Here is a 14,241-nt window from a genome sequence, read left to right on the forward strand (position 1 = left end):
TGTAAGTTTTGTAATTTTTGGGTTCAGTGCAGGACCATGATTTCAATATGTTGTCAGTAATGATAATGCCTTCTTTAAATTTGTGTGTAATGAACTGCAACTCTTCAGAGAACAGTCTAGATTCTGTAAAGGAATATTCTTTTACCAAAAATTATAGGAAACATTCAAAGATCTTTTTTTTTTCTATATTTTTTTCTTGTACAGAATTTTAGTGAAGAATTGATTACTGTATTTTGAAAACTCACTGAAAATGGATACTAAAAATTAACCTTTATTGTTAAATAAATAAAATTACCCTAAACATAAAAATCCTACAGAAGTGAACTTCTGAAACACAAATCCTGGTGTAAAACACAGGAAATGTTAATATTAAACAAAACATAAACCCCTAGTCTCGTCAAAGGGAAATCGACCTCCTAATGCACAAAATATTGTCTCAATGCGTTTCGTCGTCCCTACATTGAGCGACTCATCAGGATACACTTCAAATTATTTGTATTGTTTGTGATGCAGTGACCCCTGTTGCAGCTAGTGACTGACACAACTTCTTCCAGCCAAGACGCGTCTGCAGAGACTACAACAAAGACACAATTCACTTCACATATTCCAGCCATCACCATCTATTCCCAACCTGCACAAACCCCTTATCCTGCTGATATCCCAATACTGAGCTACTGCTGCCGTATGTGTCCCTATTACTGCATCTGCTGTGTGGTTCTCTGTGCCTTCTAAATTCTAAAGCAACCCTCTATAATATAGTAATGCAGGGTGCAAGTGCCCTAGAAAACAGTGCCCATATTTTGCCCCCTAGAAAGTAATAATGTCCTGTGTGTGCCCCTTTGATAGTAACAGTAACCTGAGTTCCCCTATAACAATAACTGCCCACTTTACATTTAATAATGTCCTGAGTCTCCCCCCTGTACAGCTCCCCTATACACAGTATGATGCTCTCTTATACACAGTATAATGCCCCTCACTGTATTGTACCACCCACACAGTATACTGACCCCTTAGAAGCCTCCAAACTGTTTGATGGCTCCAACACAGTATGATGGCCCCTGCACTGTAATCCCCACACTGTACGATGGCCCCCTCACTGCAATCTCCACACTGTATGATGGACTCCTAGATAGCCTCCATATAGTATAATGCACCAGATAGTCCTAAATGTAGTATAATGCACTCCACATAGGCGTACTATATACTGTATAATGCATCCCCCATAGGCAGACTTTATTGCACAAGGCAGCACCCATAGGCAGACTCTATAGCACAAGGCAGCACCCATAGGCAGACTCTGTAGTATCAGGCAGCACCCCACAGGCAGAACCTGTAATATAAGGCAGCACCCCTATAGGCAGACCCTGTAGTATAATACAATACCCCCATAGGCAGACCCTGTAATATAAGGCAGCACCCCTGTAGGCAGACCCTGTAGTATAAGCCACCACCCCCATAGGCATATCCTGTAGTATAAGGCAGCACCCCTATAGGCAGACCCTGTAATATAAGGCAGCACCCCCATAGACAGATCCTGTAGTATGAGACAGTACCCCTATAGGCAGACCCTGTAGTATAAGACAGCACCCCTATAGGTAGACCCTGTAATATAAGGCAGCACCCCTATAACCAGACCTTGTAGTATAAGGCAGCACGCCTATAGGCAGCCCCTGTAGTATAAGGCAGCACACCTATAGGCAGACCCTGTAATATAAGGCAGCACCCCTATAGGAAGATCCTGTAATATAAGGAAGCACCCCTATAGGCAGACCCTGTAATATAAGGCAGCACCCCCATAGGCAGATCCTGTAGTATAAGGCAGCACCTGTAGTATAAGGCAGCACCCGTAAAAAAGAAATACTCACCTCTCTTCCTCTGCAGCACTGAGCGCCCGCTCATCTCCTGACAGCGGGCGCCGGCTAGTGACGTCATCGCGCCCCCTGTCAGTGTCTGCGTCGGTGATGTCAGATGCTGAGAGGGGGATGATAGGAGAAGGAGCGTAGCGCTCCTTCTCCCATCAATGTGATCAGCTGTATCGGCTAAATGTCGGTACAGCTGACCTTATGATGACCGGCGGGGGGCCCACTGCTGGCACCGGGCCCCTCCCCCCGCCTGCTCAGGGGCCCCATAGCGGCCGAGTGGCAGAGCAGGGAGATCGATTCTCCCTGCTCTGCCGCAGAATATAACTGTATAGACGCACTGCACGCCGATAGTTACAGTAGCGTAGCTCCGGGTGGGCCCCCTTAGAGCGTGGGGCCCTGGGCAACCACTCCCTCTGCCCCCCCGGTAGCTACGCTACTGCCGGGAGTTTCCCTGGAGGAGAGAGGACTGACAGGAGTCAGCGTGTGGAGCAGGCGCTCCTGGAAGGTAACCCAGAGTATGGGGAACTGTGTGCACTGACAGGGGGTCAGTAATGAACTGTGTGATCTCCCTCGGTAACTGGACAAAGTAAGGTCTAGCGTGTTGAGAGACCGCGAATCAATGTCGTGTGCGCTATATGAACAGAGACATTGATACGGCATATGGACACCCCCGGGAACTAGTGAAGGAGGGCTGGCGGGTATACTGTGTCTGAACTGTGAGTTAAAGCCGTATATGAAATATCTGAGTTAAAGCTGTAACTTAATGTCACCGGTTGGCGTCTATTGTGTTCTATGAAGTTTACAATGAATTGTGCATGACCCGGTTTATGATGCCATAATAAACCGCATAGACTGTTTTTGTGAGAATTTTTTTTTAACAAATTTCTGCAATAGGTGACATTATGGCCTGCATAATATAGTTAAAATGCCCATTTAGTAATAAGGGTCATAAGCAGTGCAGAAGGGTGTTATTTAACAAATTCAAATATGATATTTCCACCCTTTATTCAGTTTGCCTGTCCCAGTGACAATATAAATGACAACCCATGTAATGTATTATGCACTAATGACAAAAGACTGGTACTTCCAAGCTAGCGTGAACAGGTGCAAACTAGGAGCAGCCATCTCCATATACAATAAACAAAAAAGTTGTACTCTGTAGTGCTAAAACATGTCAATATGAAATATGAATAACAATACTGCTTCTGGATACTAGGAAAAAATTAGACCCAGCAACCAACGACAAGGCGGTCTCAAATCTGCTGGGTCCTACGTGTCTAGTGTGAATACCTCTCTAAGGCTAGTTTCACATTTGCGGTAGAATCCGCAGCGTTTAAACCACAACCTGAAACGCACGATAAACCGCATGCAAACGCAGCAGTTTTTAGACCCGTAAAGTAATGCATGCGGTTAAAAAAACACCGCGTTTTTGCAGCGCCCCAGAGTCCTGGTTGCTGCAGTAATATTATTCTTCCACCTGGGGGAGTGATATTACGTCTGAAGGTAATAAAGGAACTCATCATTCCAGGTATCACAGCATCACAACACACTTCACACTCCAAACCACCAGGGGGAGCTATGCTCCTATCTAGTAGGGCACTCCTCACAGAAGGGTAAAACTGGTGGGTTGGATAGGAAGTTAGAGAGAAGCAGACTGGGCTTCGCCCAGGTAACATCTAGTAAGTGAGAAGCTGACTGGGCTCGGCCCAGGCAACACCTGTCAGGCAGACAGGGGAAAAGGAGGAACATCTGAGCTGCAGAGAGAGGGTCCCTGTCAGGGGTGGGATCCTGGCAGAGGCCTAGCACGAGACAGAAAGACACGGAGCTGCGCCTGCCCCACGTGCGGCAGCACCCTAAGAAAGGAGAGAGTGAGAAACGAAGTCACAGCACAAGGAGAAAACACCGGGAGGAGTTCTGCCCTGTAAAGGCTGCCTCCTTCTGAGGCGCATAGCCGGTGGCCGGAACACCGAGGGAGTAATTGACTCTACGCATTACTTCAGAGACCGGCAGGACAGTCAATTCCAAGTTGGCTGCCCGACCTTAATACCTATGAAGACACAGTGGCAAATTGTGGGGTCGGGGCGTCTCTAGGGTCCCTATAAACAAGCCTCAGGCCATTAGTCAAACGGGTTTGTCCTATCCATACCATCTGGGGGATGGAGAGGAAGAAATAACATCTAGAAGATCTACAAAGGTTGTGAGGACTATCCCGTGGTGCTCAGCATGGAAGTACTACAACACACAGGCGCTAGTAGGAAGGCTACTGATTTCCACCTGGATAAGAGAACTCTGGATTTGCCTTCAGACCGGCCGGACTCTGCCTGCCCTGTGATCGGTACTCTGGGCTGTGGATGCTGAAGTCTTCAGTAAAAGGTAAAGAGACTGTAACCTTGTGTCCTCGTTATTCACTGCGCCTTACGTCATCCACCATCACCACCAACACATCTGGGAAGCCCTGGGGTCATACTTCACCTGTGGGAAGGTATACCATCTAGCTGCCACTCCATCACTCCAGTGGACCCCTAGCAGCGTCGGTCACCCTGACCGAATACCACAGGTGGCGCCACAAACACTAGACAAACTTCACCTTTAATTGGGCACCCCTCAAAAGGGCCACGGACCGGGTCAGGCCCCCCCGAACCGAAGGACCCGGTACCGAGTACCCCATTGCCCTTATGTGGGGGCGATCCATTTTCACGCTTTTTCATGCGTTTTGCATGCGTTTGCATTTTCTGTGAGCATGGTGGAAAATTTAACAGGAGAAAAATCTAGATAAACAGACACTGCCAATGGGACTACAGTGGGCATGTATTATGGGATATCTTTATATAGACCCTTGGACTGCTGAAAGCTACAGATTTTGCTACTGTATCCTGTGTCATGATGGATTTTCGCATGGAGAGCTTTTGTTTCAACCTGGATTTAAGTATCAAGCTGTTTCTTGCCTGTGCGTTTGCTTGGGAGCAACAAAGAAATAGAGAACGACAGAGAAGGACACGGCGTAGGCGTTTTTGGAGACACCCCATTACTGAACTCCGGGAGAGCCGTGGAGCCTACCACACACTATATGGCGAGCTTAATGCCAACCCGGACAAATTCCCGGAATATACCAGAATGTCTCAAGAGTCTTTTCTGTTATGGTTCTCAATGGCAAGAGAACATAGCCCAGCAAACATAAGTACTAGCTCTTGGAAGGATGGAAACTAAACTGACCATGAACTAAACCTGCCGCACAACTAACAGTAGCCGGGTAGCGTTGCCTACGTTTTTTATCCCTAGACGCCCAGCGCCGGCCGGAGGACTAACTAATCCTGGCAGAGGAAAATATAGTCCTGGCTCACCTCTAGAGAAATTTCCCCGATAGGCAGACAGAGGCCCCCACATATATTGGTGGTGATTTTAGATGAAATGACAAACGTAGTATGAAAATAGGTTTAGCAAAATTGAGGTCCGCTTACTAGATAGCAGGAAGACAGAAAGGGCACTTTCATGGTCAGCTGAAAACCCTATCAAAATACCATCCTGAAATTACTTTAAGACTCTAGTATTAACTCATAACATCAGAGTGGCAATTTCAGATCACAAGAGCTTTCCAGACACAGAAACGAAACTACAGCTGTGAACTGGAACAAAATGCAAAAACAAACGAGGACTAAAGTCCAACTTAGCTGGGAGTTGTCTAGCAGCAGGAACATGCACAGAAAGGCTTCTGATTACAATGTTGACCGGCATGGAAGTGACAGAGGAGCAAGGTTAAATAGCGACTCCCACATCCTGATGGAAACAGGTGAACAGAGGGGATGATGCACACCAGTTCAATTCCACCAGTGGCCACCGGGGGAGCCCAAAATCCAATTTCACAACAGTACCCCCCCCTCAAGGAGGGGGCACCGAACCCTCACCAGAACCACCAGGGCGATCAGGATGAGCCCTATGAAAGGCACGGACCAGATCGGAGGCATGAACATCAGAGGCAGTCACCCAAGAATTATCCTCCTGACCGTATCCCTTCCATTTGACCAGATACTGGAGTTTCCGTCTGGAAACACGGGAGTCCAAGATTTTTTCCACAACGTACTCCAACTCGCCCTCAACCAACACCGGAGCAGGAGGCTCAACGGAAGGCACAACCGGTACCTCATACCTGCGCAACAATGACCGATGAAAAACATTATGAATAGAAAAAGATGCAGGGAGGTCCAAACGGAAGGACACAGGGTTAAGAATCTCCAATATCTTGTACGGGCCGATGAACCGAGGCTTAAACTTAGGAGAAGAAACCCTCATAGGGACAAAACGAGAAGACAACCACACCAAGTCCCCAACACAAAGCCGAGGACCAACCCGACGCCGGCGGTTGGCAAAAAGCTGAGTCTTCTCCTGGGACAACTTCAAATTGTCCACTACCTGCCCCCAAATCTGATGCAACCTCTCCACCACAGCATCCACTCCAGGACAATCCGAAGATTCCACCTGACCAGAAGAAAATCGAGGATGAAACCCCGAATTACAGAAAAAAGGAGACCCCAAGGTGGCAGAGCTGGCCCGATTATTGAGGGCAAACTCCGCTAAAGGCAAAAAAGCAACCCAATCATCCTGATCTGCAGACACAAAACACCTCAAATATGTCTCCAAGGTCTGATTCGTCCGCTCGGTCTGGCCATTAGTCTGAGGATGGAAAGCAGACGAGAAAGACAAATCTATGCCCATCCTAGCACAGAATGCTCGCCAAAATCTAGACACGAACTGGGTTCCTCTGTCAGAAACGATATTCTCCGGAATACCATGCAAACGGACCACATTTTGAAAAAACAGAGGAACCAACTCGGAAGAAGAAGGCAACTTAGGCAGGGGAACCAAATGGACCATCTTAGAGAAACGGTCACACACCACCCAGATGACAGACATCTTCTGAGAAACAGGAAGATCCGAAATAAAATCCATCGAGATGTGCATCCAGTGCCTCTTCGGGATAGGCAAGGGCAACAACAATCCACTAGCCCGAGAACAACAAGGCTTGGCCCGAGCACAAACGTCACAAGACTGCACAAAGCCTCGCACATCTCGAGACAGGGAAGGCCACCAGAAGGACCTTGCCACCAAATCCCTGGTACCAAAGATTCCAGGATGACCTGTCAACGCAGAAGAATGAACCTCAGAAATGACTTTACTGGTCCAATCATCAGGAACAAACAGTCTACCAGGTGGGCAACGATCAGGTCTATCCGCCTGAAACTCCTGCAAGGCCCGCCGCAGGTCTGGAGAAACGGCAGACAATATCACTCCATCCTTAAGGATACCTGTAGGTTCAGAGTTACCAGGGGAGTCAGGCTCAAAACTCCTAGAAAGGGCATCCGCCTTAACATTCTTAGAACCCGGCAGGTAGAACACCACAAAATTAAACCGAGAGAAAAACAACGACCAGCGCGCCTGTCTAGGATTCAGGCGTCTGGCGGACTCAAGATAAATTAGATTTTTGTGGTCAGTCAATACCACCACCTGATGTCTAGCCCCCTCAAGCCAATGACGCCACTCCTCAAAAGCCCACTTCATGGCCAAAAGCTCCCGATTCCCAACATCATAATTCCGCTCGGCGGGCGAAAATTTACGCGAGAAAAAGGCACAAGGTCTCATCACGGAACAATCGGAACTTCTCTGCGACAAAACTGCCCCAGCTCCGATTTCAGAAACGTCGACCTCAACCTGAAAAGGAAGAGCAACATCAGGCTGACGCAACACAGGGGCGGAAGAAAAGCGGCGCTTAAGCTCCCGAAAGGCCTCCACAGCAGCAGGGGACCAATCAGCAACATCAGCACCCTTCTTAGTCAAATCAGTCAATGGTTTAACAACATCAGAAAAACCAGCAATAAATCGACGATAAAAGTTAGCAAAGCCCAAAAATTTCTGAAGACTCTTAAGAGAAGAGGGTTGCGTCCAATCACAAATAGCCTGAACCTTGACAGGATCCATCTCGATGGAAGAGGGGGAAAAAATATATCCCAAAAAGGAAATCTTTTGAACCCCAAAAACGCACTTAGAACCCTTCACACACAAGGAATTAGACCGCAAAACCTGAAAAACCCTCCTGACCTGCTGGACATGAGAGTCCCAGTCATCCGAAAAAATCAAAATATCATCCAGATACACAATCATAAATTTATCCAAATAATCACGGAAAATGTCATGCATAAAGGACTGAAAGACTGAAGGGGCATTTGAAAGACCAAAAGGCATCACCAAATACTCAAAGTGGCCCTCGGGCGTATTAAATGCGGTCTTCCACTCATCCCCCTGCTTAATTCGCACCAAATTATACGCCCCACGGAGATCTATCTTAGAGAACCACTTGGCCCCCTTTATGCGAGCAAACAAATCAGTCAGCAGTGGCAACGGATATTGATATTTAACCGTGATTTTATTCAAAAGCCGATAATCAATACACGGTCTCAAAGAGCCATCTTTCTTAGCCACAAAGAAAAAACCGGCTCCTAAGGGAGATGACGAAGGACGAATATGTCCCTTTTCCAAGGACTCCTTTATATATTCTCGCATAGCAGCATGTTCAGGCACAGACAGATTAAATAAACGACCCTTAGGGTATTTACTACCCGGAATCAAATCTATGGCACAATCGCACTCCCGGTGCGGAGGTAATGAACCAAGCTTAGGTTCTTCAAAAACGTCACGAAATTCAGTCAAGAATTCAGGAATCTCAGAGGGAATAGATGATGAAATGGAAACCACAGGTACGTCCCCATGCGTCCCCTTACATCCCCAGCTTAACACAGACATAGCTTTCCAGTCAAGGACTGGGTTATGAGATTGCAGCCATGGCAATCCAAGCACCAACACATCATGTAGGTTATACAGCACAAGAAAGCGAATAATCTCCTGATGATCCGGATTAATCCGCATAGTTACTTGTGTCCAGTATTGTGGTTTATTACTAGCCAATGGGGTGGAGTCAATCCCCTTCAGGGGTATAGGAGTTTCAAGAGGCTCCAAATCATACCCACAGCGTTTGGCAAAGGAACAATCCATAAGACTCAAAGCGGCGCCAGAGTCGACATAGGCATCCGCGGTAATAGATGATAAAGAACAAATCAGGGTCACAGATAGAATAAACTTAGACTGTAAAGTGCCAATTGAAACAGACTTATCAAGCTTCTTAGTACGCTTAGAGCATGCTGATATAACATGAGTTGAATCACCGCAATAGAAGCACAACCCATTTTTTCGTCTTAAATTCTGCCGTTCACTTCTGGACAGAATTCTATCACATTGCATATTCTCTGGCGTCTTCTCAGTAGACACCGCCAAATGGTGCACAGGTTTGCGCTCCCGCAGACGCCTATCGATCTGGATAGCCATTGTCATGGACTCATTCAGACCCGCAGGCACAGGGAACCCCACCATAACATCCTTAATGGCATCAGAGAGACCCTCTCTGAAATTCGCCGCCAGGGCGCACTCATTCCACTGAGTAAGCACAGCCCATTTACGGAATTTCTGGCAGTATATTTCAGCTTCGTCTTGCCCCTGAGATAGGGACATCAAGGCCTTTTCCGCCTGAAGCTCTAACTGAGGTTCCTCATAAAGCAACCCCAAGGCCAGAAAAAACGCATCCACATTGAGCAACGCAGGATCCCCTGGAGCCAATGCAAAAGCCCAATCCTGAGGGTCGCCCCGGAGCAAGGAAATCACAATCCTGACCTGCTGAGCAGGATCTCCAGCAGAGCGAGATTTCAGGGACAAAAACAACTTGCAATTATTTTTAAAATTTTGAAAGCAAGATCTATTCCCCGAGAAAAATTCAGGCAAAGGAATTCTAGGTTCAGATATAGGAACATGAACAACAAAATCTTGTAAATTTTGAACTTTCGTGGTGAGATTATTCAAACCTGCAGCTAAACTCTGAATATCCATTTTAAACAGGTGAACACAGAGCCATTCCAGGATTAGAAGGAGAGAGAGAGAGAGAAAGGCTGCAATATAGGCAGACTTGCAAGAGATTCAATTACAAGCACACTCAGAACTGAAGGGAAGGGGAAAAAAAAAAAAATCTTCAGCAGACTTCTCTTTTCTCTCCTTTCTCTGTCAATTAATTTAACCCTTTTCTGGCCGGTCAAACTGTTATGGTTCTCAATGGCAAGAGAACATAGCCCAGCAAACATAAGTACTAGCTCTTGGAAGGATGGAAACTAAACTGACCATGAACTAAACCTGCCGCACAACTAACAGTAGCCGGGTAGCGTTGCCTACGTTTTTTATCCCTAGACGCCCAGCGCCGGCCGGAGGACTAACTAATCCTGGCAGAGGAAAATATAGTCCTGGCTCACCTCTAGAGAAATTTCCCCGATAGGCAGACAGAGGCCCCCACATATATTGGCGGTGATTTTAGATGAAATGACAAACGTAGTATGAAAATAGGTTTAGCAAAATTGAGGTCCGCTTACTAGATAGCAGGAAGACAGAAAGGGCACTTTCATGGTCAGCTGAAAACCCTATCAAAATACCATCTTGAAATTACTTTAAGACTCTAGTATTAACTCATAACATCAGAGTGGCAATTTCAGATCACAAGAGCTTTCCAGACACAGAAACGAAACTACAGCTGTGAACTGGAACAAAATGCAAAAACAAACGAGGACTAAAGTCCAACTTAGCTGGGAGTTGTCTAGCAGCAGGAACATGCACAGAAAGGCTTCTGATTACAATGTTGACCGGCATGGAAGTGACAGAGGAGCAAGGTTAAATAGCGACTCCCACATCCTGATGGAAACAGGTGAACAGAGGGGATGATGCACACCAGTTCAATTCCACCAGTGGCCACCGGGGGAGCCCAAAATCCAATTTCACAACACTTTTCGGGATTTGCTTGGTCGTGTCCAAGGAGCCATCCAAAGACAGGACACCTAGCTCCGTAGAGCGATTCCTGCAGAGGAACGTCTCCTGATCACATTAAGGTACGTAATAATTCTACACAAATGCCAGTCATAATTATTGTTGGTCTGCCATGTATTCTTTGTATTTTCCTTTATGTCTTTAACTAAACACCACCACCAAGAGTGCTGCTCCATGTGCTGTGAAAAAAAAAACAAAAAACATACCAAACATTTATAATAGTAAAGCGCCAACTCCTGTGGAATAGAAAAATACAGATTAGACAATACAACACAACCCATTACACCACAAAAAATACTTACGTTCTCTGGGCAAGGACCGGTCTCAAAAATGCAAGGATGTGGTGATATTTGTTTTTGCGGATCCTTGCTCCAGAACCACTAGGAGCCCGGCTCTCTTGACGAAGGTCCTTGTTGAACTGATCCTTCATCGAAAGCCAACGTGTTTTGACTTTGAGCACTGTTGAAAAATATAAAGAATGATTAGACAATGCACTTTTGACCGTGATCACACAACTGTGTGTGATGAGAGAAACTCTCAGGAGTTTCTCTCATCACACACAGTTGTGTGATCCCGGCCAAGGTCACTGCTGCAGCACACCGCATTGCAATACTTACAAAATGCATTTCGGACCCGAGTCGGGGCATTGTCCCAGCCATCCCACATCGCTTTGGCCACCTCATTCCATTGCCGCTGGATCGTCACATTGTCCGAGTGCTGCGGAACCTGGGTGTCCCACAACGGGACTTGCTCATGGACTAGGGAGATAAGGATTTCATTTTCAATGAGGTCCTCATCCCGTTCTGGAACTTAAAAAATAAATAAATACATTAATGTTGAAGACATTAACATAAGGAAAAGAAAGAAAACAGAGACAGAAAACTGGCATGAATATTCAAAGTCAAGAAAAAAAGAAGGAGTCAAGAAGAAAAAGATAAAGAAAGAGGAAAGTAAAGAAATGAACAGTGAAGAATAGTAAAGTCAGGATACAATAAACAGTCAGCCAGGTATACTTACACGCTGCCGGTCTCCACGCTGCTCCTGCTCAGCCTCTGCCGCAGTGGAAAAACTGCTCTAAAAAAAATGAAAAAAAAAAATTTGTCACATGTGTAGAAGGTAATCTGAGATTACCTTGACGTTTGGTGGATGGGCTCACAACTTTTGGCCAAAATTTTGTGCTAAGAATCTCATGTGTTTTTTCATAAATTTCCCTAGCCATTATGCTATTCACATTTCACATATTGCACATTTCCTTGCCTTAGCACAGTAAAATTTGAGTGCAGCCATTGATCTATTTGCTATATGACTTTTTTGGTTATGCACCAGTTCAGATTAGATTGCTGTTCGGTCAGTTTTCTTATATTTACTATGTGTAGATGTGACAGAGAATACTTACCAATCTGAAGAGGTGAGTACTCATTTCACTTTCAATTCCACCTTGTGCAGGCCCAAGCCGTTGCTCCTCAGAAGAAGATGACATTCTGATGCATGCAGCAAGAAAAAAAAGAAATTAGGACATATAGAGACAGAAAATAGAAAATAAAGGCATTGGCTTTGATACTCATATTGTTCAGAGTCTTATTTCCTCCAAGGTGCTTTCCTCTGTCTGGTCTGCTTCCCAGTCTGTTGAGTAGTGACCTGCCAATACCCACTCCCTCCTTTTATCAGTTTGTATGTGGGGGGTGGCTAATCAGTGTCTAGACATGTTTTCCTGTGGTGCAACGCATGCGTTCACAAACGCAAGCAAACGCATGTGCTTGCGAACGCATGCGTTCACATAGCCCGTAATGCGTTTTTTTTTGCCGCATTCCTTCCGCTAACATCCGCATATGTTTTGAGGCGGCAAATTGACGCCTCTGAAATAACTACATGTAGCGTTTACCGCACCAAGCCACAGACAACAAAACGATGCATGCGTCGTCAAACGCGGCAAAGCGCAACCAATCGCAGGCACCTGTGTCCCTAATGTTAAAGATAGGAATACACGACGCATGCGGAACATTGCGGCACAAACGCTGCAGACACAACCGCAAATGTGAAACCAGCCTAAGACTGAAGTCTGAATTCCTGAGTAGATGTGAATACCTCTCTTTCAAGTCTGATTTTATGGGTAGGTAGTACCCTGTTGCAGTTAAAATCCACCACATGCTGGAGGACTGACTGAGTGTTTGGTCAGAGAGCTAATATACAAATGACTAAAGACTGACTGATTAAGGCCAGGTTCACACTGCTGCGTTAACAGCAGCCCGTTCAACACATGCGTTATCAGGCTGCTGTTAACGCAAGTGCCGACTTGTCATACCGCTAGCGCAGATAGAGCTAGCAGATGCTCTATCTGCGCTAGCAGTGACGGACCCAGAAACGCTGCATCCCAGGGTCCGTCACTCAATGACGGCACATCGCTAGCGCACATGCCCATTGTGGGCGTGCGCTAGCGATGCGTCCGACATAGGACATAATGGCGGCGTTAACGGACTGCGTTACACCGCGTTATGCCGAGGTGTAACGTAGTCCGTCTAAAGGACCGCTAAAATGCAGTGTGAACCCAGCCTAAGCGCCTCATTTTTTTCCCTAGTATCCAGAAGCAGTATTGCTGTTCATATTTCATATATTTCATATTGACATGCTTTTGCACTATAGAGAGTAACTTATTTTGTTTATTATATATGGACCTATTCACCTATTAACATTAGCTTGGAAGTGCCAGTCAGTCTTTTGTCATTTGTATATTAGAGTTTTCAAAAGACACTAATCAATTTCACTAAAATTCTGTACAAGAAAAAGATTTAAAACAATGATCTTTGCATGTTTTCCATAATTTTTGGAAAAAGAACATTCCCTCACACCAGGATTTGTGTTGGCACTTTATACTGTATATTTATGTTTTTATTTAGTTTACAATAAAAGGTTAAGCTTTAGTATCCATTTTCAGTGAGTTTTCTAATTTTGAGGGATTATCTATAATTACAGTGAATTTTTTTTGTCTTTTGAAAATTATAGAATCTTGAAAAACCTATTGGGGCTGCTATCCACTTTAATGGTATATTTAGGATTAAATGTTTGGAACCCTGAAGTGCTTTCATAGCATTTCCATTCCCATAATCATGGAATGAATCTTGGAATACTAACGTTTAGATGGTCAAACCTGGTAAGCTAGGACTACCTTGATCTTCTATTATCATTTGAATGACTTGAAGGTGGGAATACTGAAGGTTCTGCGGGGTTCTCAAACTGAAGGCGAATGCATCTATTTCCCATGATCATTTGGCCCTTGGGCTGATGTTTCTGAAGCAAGTACAGTAAATCTAGCTGGTAATGATCCAGGGATTGTAATAATTGTCTTTTTCAGTATTAGTGTCGGTAGAGACATCTTTTTTTCATTTCCTTGTTCAGGGTATGTGCACACATTGCGGATTTGGCTGCGGATCCGCAACAGTTTGGCCACTGCGGATTCGCAGCATTTTTCCAATGCGGT

The sequence above is a fragment of the Ranitomeya variabilis genome, chromosome 1 (genome assembly GCF_051348905.1).
Source record: "Ranitomeya variabilis isolate aRanVar5 chromosome 1, aRanVar5.hap1, whole genome shotgun sequence".
Lineage (NCBI taxonomy): Eukaryota > Metazoa > Chordata > Amphibia > Anura > Dendrobatidae > Ranitomeya > Ranitomeya variabilis.